The sequence below is a fragment of the Anabrus simplex genome, chromosome 6 (assembly GCF_040414725.1).
Source record: "Anabrus simplex isolate iqAnaSimp1 chromosome 6, ASM4041472v1, whole genome shotgun sequence".
In the NCBI taxonomy this organism is placed as follows: Eukaryota; Metazoa; Arthropoda; class Insecta; order Orthoptera; family Tettigoniidae; genus Anabrus; species Anabrus simplex.
In genome coordinates, this window is record NC_090270.1 from 349592902 (window position 1) to 349610830 (window position 17929).

General features: G+C 39.6%; 1 protein-coding gene across 1 annotated transcript in view; it reads right to left on the reverse strand.

The window, feature by feature from the left end:
- The window catches only part of LOC136875824 (zinc finger and BTB domain-containing protein 14), a 168486-nt gene that overhangs the window by 77673 nt on the left and 72884 nt on the right, over positions 1-17929 (reverse strand). The window lies entirely within an intron of this gene.

Below are 17929 nucleotides of genomic sequence, written 5' to 3' on the forward strand. Positions count from 1 at the left end.
TTTGTCATCCGGGATGATTATATGCCAACCCTTGCCGACGTTTCAAACGAAGGGTCGTTCTTCCTCGTAATTTATCCGCACAATTTAATGATCAGCTTCCTAATAATAATAATAATAATAATAATAATAATAATAATAATAATAATAATAATAATAATAATAATAATAATAATAATAATAATAATAATAATAATAATAATAATAATAGTGCCAAAGTAGACTGAAATTGTAAAGGTTTATGCATTTAACCATAAATATCGCTAACGGTAGTGTAAACGTGAAATAATAATAATAATAATAATAATAATAATAATAATAATAATAATTAAATGCATAAACCTTTACAATTTCAGTCTACTTTGCACTAAGCAATTGATTTAAGACAAGATTCACTTGGAGTATGATTATTATTATTATTAAAATGGAAAGATGATATTTTAATTTCCACTCTTTAGAATTTTGTCACATATGTTAAATCCCATTATGGACCACTAAGATCTGCTTTATATCGGTCGGGACAACACGGTATTCGGAACCGTACCTTCAGTTTCGTACTGCCGTTAATTTAATATGGGGACACACGTCCTCCCAAGACACATCTCACAACCTATGGCACATCGCGGCTGGGCAAATACCTCCAATGCCGGCGATTGCTAAACTATTCCTTCCAATTTGAAGTCCATTTCCTTTTATCGGAACTCTTCAAACATTTAATTCATAAATTAATCCTCGGTGCGTGGATTCTGCCACTAATAACACCGGAATATGCATTTTATATCATCTTAGGCCTTGAGATTCATCTATTTCATCATTACAAACAATACGGCTCAATTTATTTCACGCCGGATATTCGTCCCTCATGACTCCCAACTCTAAATATGGGCTCAAACCACTCTGGGCTTTTAACATATCGTGACCCTTCTAATTCACGTGCCTCTATCGCTTTTAAACAAATTTTAATGGTTAAAACAAAGTCCAAACATGAAATCAACAATTTACGTAAAATCAAACTGACTACGCGAATTCATGTCTTTAACGCTACATGTCATCTCCACATTGATTATTATATTTGCACTGGCTAACTCACGAAGCACTGTCATTATTATTATTATAGTTTAACTTGCAAACGCACAAAATATTATTTTTATTATTAATTTACTTTCCTTTGCCAACTCACAAACATTATTATTATTTCTTTCTCGCAAACACACCGAGCATTATTATTATTATTATTATATAGAACTTACGAACGCCCATAGCAGATGGAACATTATTATTATTATTATTATTATTAGTAGAAATCGTGATTATCGTAACCCGTAATCATCCTTGCTATAATACTTCAACTTCTCGCTCTTATCATTTTCATCAAAAAAATAAAAATAAAAAAGTAGCTTCCTTTTCATTCTTCTCCTTCTTCAAATATTCTCATTATTATTATTATTAGTTAAAAATCTTAAATTTTTCATTTCAACTCCTAACATCATTATTATGTCCAAAATATATAAAAAAGTAAATTCTTCTTCTTCTTCTTCTTCTTCTTCTTCTTCTTCTTCAAATATTTTTTTAAAATTTTTATTATTATTTTAATGACCTTCCGTACGTAACACAAATTTTACATCTTCTGGCACTTTCATAATCTGGCTGTTTGGTAGAAAATATTCCTAACTAACATACAAATAATCACCGCAGTGATTGAAATCAAATAAATGGGTTAGCACAAAAAGGAATTTAACACTTGAAATGAACTTAAGTCAAAGTTTTACAAACAGCATGCATTAATTGAAAGAAATATATCCCATATTTACATTATATACAACAAACAAATACTCAAATTAATTAATCTAACCCATTATTACGTTAATATAAATTAGTTCGTCCGTCTAACGAAAAATAAAATCATGGACTCGGGAGACGGACCATGTTAAGTAACCATAATTTATCTACATTGAACCCCGTTTAGTCGCGATAACATCCCCAAATATTAAAATTGTGTACTCATTCCTATGTAGAATTCCATTGTCTCGTAGCGGATGAGATATAGGCCTCATGGCCCCATGGTGATTTACTTGTCCATCATGTCGCACAATATAAATTTAACACAGCAAAACACTTCTGTGCGATTACCCATGATTAACACCTTATTACACTATTTTATACAAGAATACTAATAAAAGAACACTTATAGGTGCGCCTAGACCCCTGACACTCGCACAATATATTCTTCATATAAGCCCGAAACACACGTCGTGACACATTACGACGAAGTGTTGTTCATTTGAACCGGCGCGTATCGCGTCTTCAACCGGCACTTCCTGGTTTATTTCTAAGCTGTCTTGATAATCGCCTAGCTCCTATAGTTCCCTGCTCGGATAGTTATTCACCGTCTATCTTGAGCTATTTACTTCAGGCTCCGCACACTGCCTTCCAAAGGTACTATCGGCATTCAGTTAGTTATTTATTATTTAATCACATGACATTTATTAAATTCAACATACAGTTGTACTGATTATTTACACTCGGTACTATGGATAATCTCACTGTTCGTCTTCATTCTCCTAATAACTCACGCACTTTCAGCTCTAACTGACTTCGAATGTGTCCCGAGGTACTGACTTACAGAGTCTCAACTACTTCATACGACTGACACGACTGGTGACTGATAACAACTGGTGACTGGTAAGAACTGGTTGATGTGAGGTCCCACTACTGGTTATTTATGGACGACATGGTTTCCCGCCGGGGTCATCCGCGGTCATCTCCTAGGGAGGGGGGTTGGTTATCCTAAATTGGCATATGCAGGTGGATTTTGATCCCTTGCTTTATCCTACTTAATAAACTGGCGATACACATTCATGTGTCGTATTCTGAACTCATATCGTTCGGTGATCATGGAAATATCACTTAATTCCTGTCCTCCACCTTTCGCGCGCTAACTCGGTGTCCCTGATGGCGTGCTCATCTTGACCAATGGCGAGATAGCGTGGGTCATTTCCACGAATTTATTACGATTACAATTAACATGGGAATGATATCCCAAAATTCCCCTCTATTCAATTATGTGGTTGGAATAATTTAATTATTGTTATCGGAGAAGCTAACTGGAGTTCACTCAGAGTTTTTCTTATGTTGGTTTATCTGCGGGCCTATGATAAATTTTTCCATTGCTCAACACCGCATCGGTTAGTTTAAAATCTCTTCCTTGCAACCTGACAACACAAAATGCCTTGAGGCAGTGGAAAATAATGGTATGTCATATTCTCGGTATTGGTGCTGCACCTGCTCGCCATTATTCCGAAATACCTACTCTTTCACTTGCTTGTAGTCATTACTTCTGTTGTTGTGAGATCTAGATTTAATCCTCTTAGCTTCTGACCAAGAAACATTCTCCCCATAATGACAAGCTTAACTGTGGCGATGGACAGTCGCGATATGTCTAGCTATGTTGAAATCCTTCCGTCCACACAAAACTGACACTATATTCAATTTAATATTCCTATATATCTGTATTTATCGTATAAAAATCAAATCATGAAACTAGGGCCTATCTCATCCGGGTACAATACGGACCAAAAACATGAAATTCAAACCCCTTGATTATGATATCCTATGAACTGAAGTGAACGTATGTTTCTATGAATACATTTTTGAACCTTTGAAAGTCGTATCACAACACTTCCCTAAATTGATCATAGCTGAATATGCAATGTAATACACACGCTCGTTTCATTAGGATTTTTATCAATACACATAACACGACATTATTTACACAATGTTGCTACCTGTGGACAAAAATAAAGCAACTCAAATACCCTAACATCATAGACAGAGTATCATACCACTTCCTGTAAGAGATGGGCAAGAACAAATACATTTCAAACACACACGATGAGTCATAGATGGCACAAATCATCTGTTGCTGGTAGCAGTGAGTAGAAGCTTTCACTGTCTCCTGGAATGAACTCATATCTTCTGAGATGGGGTATATTTAACCTGGAATTCTCTACACGCTGTAAATAATTAAGGAAGGAACTTGGAGGGACCCTTCCTTTAATGCACATTGGAGTCTATGCGACGTTGGTAATATTTAAATTGATGCACGTAATCGCTGTGCCGAGAGGAATGAACCAGCTACTTGTATTTTGTTCCCTTTCAATGGAGCAAACACTTTACTTCGTCCCTTTTGATGGGTTCGTAAATCACCCAGCTGTGAGTCGCCCACGACCCACTTCCGAATGGAAGATAGGAAACTTCCGAATAGCGGGCCACTGGGTCCTCTCATACAATTGCTTCACGGCAAATAATCTCACTTCTTTCTTTTCTGGCCACAATGGCAGCACTTTAAACATTGGCTCTAAATCCGGCCGTAATCGTCATCTTCGTAGCACGGTATCCACAGATTCATGGGGAAACTTTACATTTCTACTGCACAATATACATTAGGGCTACAGCCTGCCTAGTTACCTCGTCCCTCTTGTTGGTACCTAAATACAATGCTATTTTATGATGAACACCTGCCACACTGGTCCAAATTACATCACACACTCACGGGCTAAATAATTCGATGATATATACCCCAATCAAGGGTTATGAATTTCATGTTGTTGGTCCGTATTGAACTGAGAATAACATATGAATAATAACACAGTAAAGGTTTTCACCTATTCAATACTAATATGTATTTACAATATTTTAAATTACATGGAACTAGTTTCGACCCACCTACGGGTCATCATCAGCCATAAACAACTCTTGTCGAATCCTAAAACATGTTATTTTAACGGTAAGAATCTTATGGATTTATAATTTATAAAGTGAAGTGTGGTAATGAAATGTTAGTATGGTACAGGTGAGTAATTATTCCAATTACACGAGGAACATACATACTAAGAAGTTTGGAACAAAGTATAAATGGGGTGCTTAGTGTTGTAAAAATTATACACTCATGGATATCAGTAGTCCTCGTACTAAAGAATACAATGTAAAATCACACATATAAGAATATAAAAATATAGTATTGAATAGGTGGAAACCTTTACTGCGTTATTATTCATATGATATACCCCGATGTCATGTCTCCATCCGTTGTTTCAGCAGCCTTACTTACTAGTTAGGAGGACTCGCTGTAAAGTGCAAACAAAAAAAATCAATTACTGAGAGATCTTTGCTATAGAGAAGATGATAACTGAAGTAATGTTTACAGAATATTTAAGCCCTCTTTACTCGGCAGCGCTTCACAATTAATCTAAGGTCCTTAGAATTACATCACGCATTACCAAAAACCCTTATAAAAACGGAAGTAAAATCTGGTTATTCCAAACCATGATGAAGGTATTCCATTAAAAAACAAAATAAAATGAACTTATTTTTATCCCTCTGAAATAGCATATAGGCGATCTACTTTACAACTACATGCAAATTTACTCTATATTTACAATAGGGAATGACATTCAAAGCTACAAATACTTGGAAATGTACTCATCCCTCGGGAAAACCACGAACACAGCATTACAGGAGGCACACCCACGTATTTACTCTGCCCTCATGATGCCATCAACAATGTGAAATCCTTTGATGACCAACTGGCAAGTCACGAACATGACAGCTTGATCTTGTGCAAAGTTCCAGACGATCTCTGTTACACGAGGCAAAATTCCGGCAGGCAGCTAGATGTCTCGTTCTCTCTGCTACACGAGGCAAAATTCTGGCAGGCAGTTAGATGTCTCGTTCTCTCTGCTACACGAGGCAAAATTCCGGCAGGCAGCTAGACGTTTCGTTCTCTCTGCTACACGAGGCAAAATTCTGGCAGGCAGCTAGACGTTTCGTTCTCTCTGCTACACGAGGCAAAATTCCGGCAGGCAGTTAGATGTCTCGTTCTCTCTGCTACACGAGGCAAAATTCCGGCAGGCAGGTAGATGTCTCGTTCTCTCTGCTACACGAGGCAAAATTCCGGCAGGCAGCTAGATGTCTCGTTCTCTCTGCTACACGAGGCAAAATTCCGGCAGGCAGCTAGATGTCTCGTTCTCTCTGCTACATGAGGCAAAATTCCAGCAGACAGTTAGATGTCTCGTTCACTCCGATGTTCTTATAGAATCCTTATGTAAATGAGGAAAGTTATCTCATGTGAATGCGTTAGTTTATATTACACGTCAGAGATTAAACATATGGTTGGGTCTGCCCAATGACACAAGCACCCCAAACTAATATACGTTGTGTCCCTGAAGCCCAACATTATTCCCTTCTCATCTACCTATCCTTTTTATTGACAGCTACTCTAAGTCCTGAACCTCCACTGGTTCACTTAGAACGTCACTGGTCAGGCCACTAATGTGTTAGCACTCTTGTATTACACAACAATAATTCAGGCATACTATATTGCACTTGTCATACGTAAGTCAAGCTCTCTACTGCGCTAGGGATCGATCTAACGTGACACTGCCCTTAATCATGCCGACAATGAGCCATTTATTCCCTTTCCTTATATTTCACATTCATATTGTACCGGTAACGGCGGTACAAAACTAAGTCCCCGTAATAGAAATTTTAAAAACTTACGCGTTACGCTCCGGGCCAGCTGCGAAAGACTGACTGGACGGCGAGCAACAGCTGTGTGCGTGTGACGCAGAGAGCGGGTGACGTCACAGCATGCCTCACCACAACACAGAGCCTAGACTGATGTGGAATGTTCTTCGAACTTCTATGGGTAATAACTTTCCCCACAATAATAATTAAACAAATTTAACAATATCATCGTGTAACCCGATCCCTTATCTACGTTCTTGCCGAGATTCACGTAAATCTGACATGAGGCGATGAAGTTATGGAACAAGATGTGAAGACCCAGATAAGATATAAATATAGTACTGCTTCGCTCAGCAGGGCAGCGTGTGGCCAGAGTGTGTATGTGCATGCTAGGAAGTGGAGTTCATACAGTCGGTTCGCGAGGACCGTGATCTAGCGTGAAGCGGCTATCAATCTTCGAGTCCGTGGACTTTAACCTAATCGCGTCGAATATGGACTTGTACAGATTTCTTTATATTGTGAGTGATAAACTTTTACTCCGACGGGACGTGATATAAATTGTGCTTCGTCTGAACAGTATCAACTGACTGTTTATCCTACATGAGTGTCTAAGACTTGCAAATTTTTTCGAGTGCTCGTAATTTGAAGTTTAATGTTATGAACAGGACTTACGACAGTTTGCTCCTTACAGAGTACTAAATACTTCAAGCTTATGAGACTGTGTTTTAATCCAGATTTACTCGATTGCAAGCATGACTACGTCACTAATTTACCATTTCATGAACTTTAGGTCATGAACTGTAAACTGTGCATTTCAATTATACTAAACAGCACGTTTCAATTCTACGAACATTCAGTTGTGCGTTTCGATTTTACGAACAGTCGAACCGAGGACTGTCAATACATGATTAATTTCATCTTGTAATTTCATGTTATTATCAATACGTGAATGAGTTTGAATTCACGAGTGAAACATCTTTATTTTCTAATCCAATTAAATTACGTTGAACAGTGCTTCAAACAAAGAAATAAGTCTTGCGGCATTACTTTACATTGTACCAAGTACCACAAACTTTAAGTGACTCTTAAAATTCGACGATAAGTTTCGAGTGGACTTTTATTTTTATGAGTATTAAACTTACATGCTCATTCGAGTCTAGTGGCCTTCTTTCATTTAACATGGGACAAAATTTAGTGACATTTCACCGTGTGATAAACTCTCAAGGATACATTTTTTTCGTGCTTGAACCTTGTTAAAACCATTGATAAACTTTCCTCTCATCTGTGCAGAAGCAGTCTTTGCATTAACTCGCCCCTAAGCTTAACGATGTTCATTCACGTTCATCATTTACGAGGACTACCTCAACGCCCTTCATCAGCACCGTATGGATCTTCAAGACGTCGGATGGATCTTCTAGAACTTCCATCGGGGGAGGAATGGTGGTTCACTGGTATGGGAAAAGGAGGAGCTGCCGGAATCCAAGGACATTGCCAGCCCTAGGACGAGGAACATTTTCTACTGTATCTGCTGTACAGAGGTGACATGACTTTGAATTTATTAATAAACTCAGAGGAAAATTTTACTGTTACAATATCGAGTACACTCGCTCCACGCACTTAGATAAATACGTGCCTATTTATGTTAATTGAGCCTTATTAGTTTAGGCATATATGAGGCTCGATGCACGACCTCTTCGCCACACGGACAGCGATCATCACGGCTTCGTACCGTTCCTACTGTATTTGTTAGCGGCACACCGTACGCACAAACAGCTTACTCAGATTGTGGTCATTTCCACATATATTCTCAGACTTTAATAAATCACTGCATTACACTGCTCACATTACAGAATGATTTCTTCATAAAAGACTCACACACAAATCACGACGAACTGGTAACGAACTGGTGGTGTTCGTTCCTCAGCCCCTTACTATATGGGCGAGATGCCCTGGTGCTAGCAGTGCGGGTAAAACACAACCCCTTCTCAAAATGTGCTCCGGTAATACGCAACGTAGAGTGACGAACAGGATATGAAATTGTAGCTCCTGTATTCCCATTTTCACTGAGTGAATATTATTAAAATAGCTTCGTAGATTCTCAAGCAATCTTAAAAGCGTCCTTTTGTCTCTGTTGGTGAATGATGACGAGCGCTGGCTGCCGCGGTTGGGACCCAACATCTGGTAACCATTTAGACGGGCCCTTGTTACGGCGTAGCTACCGTTCTTTCAATTGTGTAGAGCACTTCTCGGTCTCGTAATTATGTGTAAAATTCCCTGATTCAAATGAATGTTTGCACGTGACTATCCGTTGAGTATTTCGAGATTTATAATAATAATCATGGAAAAAACACTTGAACTCGATGAGTTGGCAGTGGTGAATGAATGAGGGGAATGGGGTATAATGTTAGTTCTCACGTTGGATATACTCCCTGAGCTCTGCTAGTGACCTAGATTCTCTGTCACGTGATAACGCGTCTCTTTCTGTCTTGCTCGTGGTTGGAGTGAGAAAACTTCGAGTACCAGTGCTCCTGTCATGCCTCGCTGCTAATTACCGACAACAAGAGTTGGGTCGCGCGAGGCGGCATACTGCAAATCGCATCCCGGAGCGGGTGGATAAATCCTAACTTGGACAGTTTTTACCGCAGAATGGCATATTTCATCTCCTGGGTATCATGACGTGAACGGTCACAACGTCCATGTTCAGAAAACTCCATTCTTGTGGAATAGCTGACCCGCTTCACAATCCAGACACGAAAACACTGTCTCCCTCAGTAGGTGAGATGGGGAATATCCGGGCACCTTTCTTTCAAATCACAAGCAGTGTCTGGATGTACCACTTGGCCACGCCCTAGCTGACTGACTCCAAACGATGACGCATTCTTCTCTTTACGATGGAATCATTGTGGCGTTTTTCTTATTACGCAACTTTAAGACGGAAACCTGGTTGGAATGCCGAGCTCCTTCTTTAGTTTCGCGTTCATCACATCTTTCGGGGCATTTTTTCAGTTGAGTCAGTTTTCAATGATTTAAACTTACGATCCAAAGGAGATGAATTATAAAAATTATCCATCCACAACATGTTCTTTGTTCAGAAGTGGCTCCACAAATAATATAATAACAGCACAATCCTGATGATGTATGTGCTGTTTGCCAACTGACCATAAGGTAGCCACACATAATTTGTACTACTTTAGAGGTATATGATGCCTAAAACTTTTCACACGCATCCTCTTGATTTGGGAAACTCGAGAAGTACCTGACGACTTGAAGAATGCTACCATCATGTTCAAGAAAGGCAATCGTAGTGTATGTGGGAACTACCATGGTATATCACTTTTGTCAACTGCAGGTAAATTTCTCGCAAGAATTCCATTGAACCAGCTCCAAGTTACCTCAGAGAGGATTTTGCTTGAGTTACAATGTGGTTTCCGAACCTTCAGAGGCACAACAGACACGATCTTCTGTGATAGACAACAGCAGAGCAGCAGCCTCTGTGTTTAGTTTTCTATGATCTGGAAAAAGCCTTTGATTCTGCACCAAGATCTGCTATGTGGAAAGTATTGAGACATTTTGGATGTCCTGAACGTTGTGTGGAACTGGTTCAAGCTCTTCATGTCCGGACAGGTTCTTCATGCTAACTCGGTATCAGATTCGTTCCCAATCACTCAGGCTGTGTGCTTGCTCCTACACTCCTTGCACTGTACATGGCTGCCATGCTGCATGAATCATCTGCAAACAACTTAGGCATCGAGATTAAATTTAATTTTGATGGAGGCCTTTTCAATCTGGCTAGACTTCACAAAAAAAAGACGTACTCTGGTGGGAGAACGGCAGAACTACAACAGTCAGTCAACTGCACGTGATCGCTTTGGTCTTGCCATTAATGTAAAAAAACCAAGGTACTTGCACAACCTGATCCCAGAAATAACACTTCCTGAGTTCAGTATCTCCATCTTAGACACAACACTGGAGAAGGTTGATCACTTTTCATATCTTGCAACCGTGTACCTGTGAACAAGATGTTGATAAAAGAACTGGAGCTGTTCATGCAGCATTTGGATGGTTCATTCACAGAGCATTCGACCTTGAACTGCATACCAAACTCATGGTGTACAAAGCTGCTGTACGGACGTTCTATCGCTGCGATTCAAAAAACTTGAACGCTTCCACCAACAAAAAATTAAATACATTTCGAACATGAAGTGGGAGGACTACATGACTAACACGGCAGTTCTCGACAAAGCGCGGATAAATAGCATCGAGGCAACAATCATCGCTCATCAACTGATGCCATGTTCACCACATGAGTGATACCAGGCTTCCCTGCCAAATTCTTTATGGTGAACTTTGCTCTGGCAGTACACCTCATGGAGCCCCTCTTAACCGTTGTAAGGACCAGTGAAACACCTCACGAAGACAACTGGTATAGATATAGAGACATGGGAAGAATGTGCTGTGGACCGTTCACTGTAGCGGAACACTACATCAATGGCTGTCAACTTGTTGGAAAGCGAACGCCGCAGATGTGAAGAGGACAAGCGACAAGCAAGAAAACTCAATCAATTAGAAACCTGTCCTACATCCATTCAGTGTGATATGTGTCTTATGCCAGGATTGGTCTGTTTTGTCATCGCAAACACATTATGCAGGAAGTCGCTCAGATCGAGTTACAGCCGACAACGATATTGCCCAAAAGACAAATTACCCTGCCACAGCATTAGTGCAATGCTCTGTTCTGTTAAGTACAAAGCAAGATACCCATACTCTGCTACGGTATTATACTGAAATTTATAATTGAATGCTTAACATTTCATATATAATCCGCCAAAATTTCGCGATCTGATGGAAAGTTCCTCACATTCTTCATTCTTTCTTTCCAGTAATCGACTTCGTACTTCATGGGCTAGCTCGAGTAATTCCGCCCGGTCAGTTGCGTCCCTAAATATTTGCCACCTTCTCCTATAAGAATTTTTAATATGGACAAATCCTTGAGAAGATCCGGCGTGGTGTCATCTAGGGAGCCATGGCAGTACTAAAGCCGCGGCTGGACTGCATTCGTAGTCATTACCCGGTCAGGACCCATTCCCAGCGCGGTCCACACATTTTGACGACGGCCCTGAAAATTATTATTATTATTATTATTATTATTATTATTATTATTATTATTATTATTATTATAATTAGGGTGGGAGATATTTGTTGTATTTATTATTATTATTATTATTGTAATGGGAGCTACACTTCAACCCGGCACATTTCAAAGAAGCACCTTGAGGAACGCTATCTATCAGATGAATCTTGAAACAGCTAATGCATAAAGTTGGGACATTGTTCAGAAGGTGTCACTACTGAATAACTGAGTAATATGTTATTTTAAAGTTTCCTAAACTGACTGGATTTATTTATTTCGTTTTGGTGTACATCAAGAAGTTTGAACTTTTCTCCATAGATGTCTCTACAAAAAACTGAGGTCGTGCACTCTGGTGCAAGGTGGAAGAATGAGAGATTTAAAGAAGTTTTGTGTTTACAGGTTTTCTCAACTAAATTGACTTTCATTTATTTTGGTACTTCAAGGTTTGCAACTCTTCCTTATCATCCTGCCAGCTTTTCAATCAGGTCAGTAACAAATTTTCTGTATCTTTTTCAGCCAATCATAGGCTTCTTGTAGGTTTTTGGTTTTACCAATAAAATGACAGGGTGTGTCTAGATTTAGTTCAGAGTCTTCTTGAACCCTCCTCTCGGGTATATAAGCTGTGGCTTTTTCAACCTACCTTGTCTTATTGATCGTCAAATTTCTGAGTGAGTGTGTGTGTGTGTTAAGACAGAGGCAGGGTGCCTCATTTTTCGGCAGGCAAAAATCTGCCCAGGTATTGGTCACCAGTTTCCTATCTCTGTAGCTATCTCTCCAAACTTACACAATGGAAAAGTTCTAACTATGTAACCATCCATTTCCTAAAAACATAAACTACCTCTTGCTAATGTAAACTTTCATAAAGTCTTAAACTGTACATTCGGGGATAGAGAGTGTGTTACCCTCTCGAGTTCCCCTACAATTTATCTGGAGGTGACTGTAACTCTTTTTCTCATGTAAATTGTCACCTCAGCAGTTTGGGATTAGCCTCTGCATCATCGGGTCACAAGCCTAAGTAGAGTTTTAAAACTTAGTTTTCAAGGAACTCAAGTGCACGCCTCTATACTTTTTGAGTTTGGGCCAGCAATTTAACCTGTTCTTGAAGGCCCTGTAGGATGGGTACTATTGTAACTTGCACGTTGTGTAGGGTTTAGGCTGTAAGACACTGGAGCTCAGCCTCCTTGGTAAAATTTGGACAACATGTAAGCTCTTTTCTGGGATTTGTGTAATACTGATTGGGACCTTTGGGAGGATGTATTTGGAGCAAAGTGCTCTTGTTTTGGGAGATTTCTCTCCTGATCTAACCAAAAGCAACATTTGCCAACTTGTAAACTTGTACATTGGAGCTGGAAGCTCAAAACTTGTAATTTCCAACCCTTGTGTTTCTGTTCTAGTTTGCTATTTTTTACCTGACATTTTGTTCCTTGACATAGTGAAGAATTTTGTTATGTTTGAGATCTGAAAAGAAATATAACTTTTAATTGAAAGTTTTAAATTAATCTTTGATATCGTAGATAGACCCATTCAAGCCCACGCCTTCACCTCTCTGCATTCCACGCACATACCCGGAATAAGTGGCAGCAGAGTGTGGTTTAGATTAAGCCCTTTTTGACGGCTGATCATATGATCCATTTCAAACTCAAAGAATTTTCTCGGTTGCTGGTAATTTTCCAAATTATTAAATTTTTCTCTCAACATGTCTGGTCCTCGCGAAGTCCTCGCTCCCGGGTACTTGCGCAAGGAGGAACTGATTTATGAGCTCCTCATTAGAAAGGTCCAATCTGGAGGCACGGTTGTGTCAGATATTGCCAAACTTAAGGAGTCCTTGGAACTGCCTATATGTATACCAGTTTTGGGGGAAAAAGAAATTGATGATACTCTATCCACTATCACAGACAACACCACCGAGCTAGCATCCATAGTTAGCTTTTTTTAAGTGAGCGATCCATCTGCAAACCAACTTAAGAGAGTACAGGCTAGACTGTTTCATTTCTATAACAGGGCTAGGGACCTATTGTGTCTAAAGTTGAAAGAGGATCATGCTAAGGAGGCTAGCAATTTGGTTGAACATCTCTCCGAGATGTCTAATAAAGTTAGTCACTTGTTGTCTGGGGCCGCTGCTCCCAAAACCGACCAGGTCCCATTGATAAACTTACTTATTGAGGAAGATCCTAGTTAATCTATTGAAAGTAGGAAATCTGTGGCAACTTAACAAACATCTGCTCCATTGGAAACTGAATCTGCTCATCCTAGACAAATTCCACCTTTCTTTTGAATAATGCTGTGTTTGAAACTTCTCAACCTCCCATGCCATCACTTATCATGTCACCTGGTTGCAGTAGTTTGCCTCATCCATTAGCTGGCCATACACAGAAAGATTTTTTCGCAGGCCTCGTCTTTGGGGCCAGATCCGACAGACCGCCTGCCAGGCGTGAACTTCAGAGACCCGGCCTGCTGCTCGCCATCAACTGCGACACCAAGCCTGTCGTGTTGTGCAACATAATCCGTCAATATTCCAGACCCTCCCCTTAATTGGAATGATCCCTTTGTTCTGAGCAGGCCAAGCCTCATCCGCTGGCCTTTCAAACTAGTTTGAAATCCTTGCCGGCCGTACTTACAACTGTGCGATGGACATCGAAGCAAACGGTGTCCAGAGGGAAGAAAATGCTGTTGGAATGTGCAATTCGCTATATGTTAAATCATGCAAACAGAAGAATCGATCAAAGTGGATGAAATCATGGATAGGAGAGCGAGACAGCTTTAGTCACATGAGTCTGATACAACACCTGAGAGAAAATGAACCGGACGGTTACAAGAATTATTTGCGAATGGACCACAGCGATTATGATATGCTGTTAGGTAAGAATTCACCAGGTGAGTTGGCCGTGCGGTCAGCGGCACGTGACTGTGAGCTTGCATCCGGGATATAGTGGGTTCGAATCCCGCTGTCGGCAGCCCTGAAGATGGTTTTCCGTTGTTTCCCATTTTCTCACCAGGAAAATGCTGGGGGTGGAGCTGTACCCTAATTAGGGCCACGGCCGCTTCCTTCTAACTCCTAACCCTTCCCTATCCCATCATCGCTATAAGACCTATCTGTGTCGGTGCGACACAGAGCCACTAGTAAAAAATGACTTGTTTTGCGTAGCTATTACTGGAGAACAGTCTAGTTGAAAGTGTATTTACTGTGGATATTGTAGCTTCTAAGCTGAAGGAGGAGGAAAGGAGGGTACTGAAGAACGATTGATTGCGACACCTCATGTTTTAATTGTCAGAGACACGGCTGCTCTTTGTACATTTCAATAAATTTCCCTAGCAGTGCCTTTGTCCACTCCATGCTCTCCTTACAAGAGGCTCGATCTGTGAGGCGAGGTCTTTCCATTGAGGCGCTGACAACAGGTCTCGCCTGTAGCATCACAAAAGGCCTCATCTGTCACAATTCCTTTCCGTGTATGGCCAGCTATTGGCTATGATGCTTAAGGGCATTTCTAAATTTTCAGTAAACTCAACTAATGAAGTCATTTCCTTCCTAAGGTTCTTAGTAGAATTCCAAGATCATGCGCTATTTCTCGAATACTTCAAATTATGTATCCTTATTCTGTAGGGATCCTATCGGACAAAATAGTCAAAGCCATAGTTGATTGATCATCTATAGAAGACATCCACGCCCACCTCCTGGCAAATTTCATTCCGGCCAGAGCAATGTCATCATTAATACAGAAGTTCTACTTTAGAGTACAGCAATTGGATGAAAATCTGGCAGATGTTATCCAAGATTTTAAGTTTTACACCCGGGATTTCACGCTTCGTTTCTCTGAAGACCAAATAGTGCAAACATTTGTTGAAGGCATCTCTCCGCCCTATAGGTCGTATCTATGTTTTGCATCTCGTCCCCAAACATTTTCTGAATTAGAGGCTATGGCTGTGTCAGCCGAAGGAGTACGGTATGCCGACAACACCTTACGAGTTGCGAAGGAGTCCCCTCCGTCTTCTAACAGTTCTCGGCCTCCACCTTGCCGAACTTTCACCACCCGCAAATGTTATGCTTGTGGGTCAACTGAACATCTTCGCAATAAATGCCCATTGATAAAATCAAGTGGGATGAAGAAAGGAGCAGGTCCATCTCAAGGGTATTGAGATATTTTGAGATATTTGAGATATTTTATTTTCCACCATCAAGTACAGAAAATGTACACTAGGTATTGTCAGTATAAATAAAAATAATCTATATACAATATCTTAGTAATTATGCCTGAGTCATTAGAAAAATTATTTTAGCTACCTATATTAGGTCAGTTTTTGAAATACAACATTCTAGATACTCTTCTACACTATAAAATGCCTTTTTCCTTAAGAATTGTGACAGTACCTTGTTAAATGCACTATTGTCTAATGTTCGAATAGGTAGTGGAAGCTTATTGTACATCCTGAGCTGTTGATAACAGTGGCTGTTTGTGCTTTTACTAAGCCTAGAGTAAGGAGTATCCAGATCATTCTTGTATCTTGTGTCGTGCATGTGAACTGTAGATCTTTCTTTAAATTTGTAAAGATTCTCTTTCACATGCATAATATTTGTAAGAATATATAAACAGGGAACTGTCATAATTTTTAGGCTCACAAAGGAAGTTTTACAGGAGTCTCTAAATTCTAATCCAGCAATTAGACGGACTGCCTTTTTCTGCCATATAAATACATTATTTGATGTGGGACAATTTCCCCATAACATACATTGCTAGGAACTGCACACCATCTTGTTCAACTTCTGGTGCTACATGGAAGACTACTGGCAAAAATGAGTGACTGAATGGGTGGCTATATTTCTAGAAAATAGAACTCACAGCATTAGAGTAGACGAAACTTTATCTGACCCTGTAATAATTAAGAGGGGAATTCCTCAAGGCAATGATATTTGTAAAGAAGTGGAATCAGAGATAAGGCTGCTTGCAGATGATGTTATTTTGTACAGAGTAATAAATAAGTTACAAGATTGTGAGCAACTGTAACGTAACATCGATAATGTTGTGAGATGGTCAGCAGGCAATGGTATGTTGATAGACGGGGTTAAAAGTCAGGTTGTGAGTTTCATAAATAGGAAAAGTCCTCTCAGTTTTAATTACTGCATTGATGGGGTGAAAGTTCCTTTTGGGGATCATTGTAAGTATCTAGGTGTTAATATAAGGAAAGATCTTCATTGGGGTAATCAAATAAATATGATTGTTAATAAAGGGTACAGATCTCTGCACATGGTTATGAGCGTATTTAGGGTTTGTAGTAAGGATGAAAAGGAGAGGGCATATAAGTCTCTGGTAAGACCCCAACTAGAGTATGGTTCCAGTGTATGGGACCCTCGCCAGGTTTACTTGATTCAAGAACTGGAAAGAAACCAAAGAAAAGCAGCTCAATTTGTTCTGGGTGATTTCCAAGAAAAGAGAAGCGTTACAAAAATGTTGCAAAATTTGCATTGGGAAAACTTGGGAGAAAGGAGACAAGCTGCTCGACTAAGTGGTATGTAAATACAAAGTATGTCACTCCTGTTTAACTCCCATTAATTGGATTTTCCAAAAACAAAAAAATATGTGTTTCTTTGTTTTTAAAGGAGATTCTAAAAACCATTTTATACGTCTGTAAAGTTTTTAAGTATAGATATAGTCATTTTAAAAATTCACCCCCCTTTTCACCCCCTTAGCAATGGAATATTAAAAAATTATCCCTTATTGAGCACTTAGATTGTAACATAAATGTGTCCTCAAGATTTAATTTCGTTATGTCCAGCAGTTTTGGCTCAGCGATGTAGATAGTGCAATGTTCCGTACAAAGTCTGCAACTTATTTCTCAGGAGGACATAATTGAATAAATTTTGAAAAGTTTGGAAGGTCCCCGATACTGGCTCATTTTTGTTGAAATGCATAAAATTACTAAGTGATTTAAAACTATCCATTGAAATAACAGAGCCAAACATCAGCGTAGACAGAACAGAGCTTCATACCGTAGGCTTTTGTGTTATATCTCTCAGCATACAAAGAGCAATCACAATGTATATCTCGTCCTGGGGGTGACTAGTTTCCGAACCCGCATTCTGGAATCAAGTGATAATAACTCCCTAAATCGGATTCCATGTTCAGCATGTAAATTTGTTTCGCTAACTTGTCCCCAAGGAACATCTTAAAAACCATCACACCATCACATTTGCTGGTTCATCCTGAGGTCGTGGGTTTCCTATAAACTGTTCTATTTGACCCACATAATTAGATATTTTCCGATCATGCACATTGCCATTCT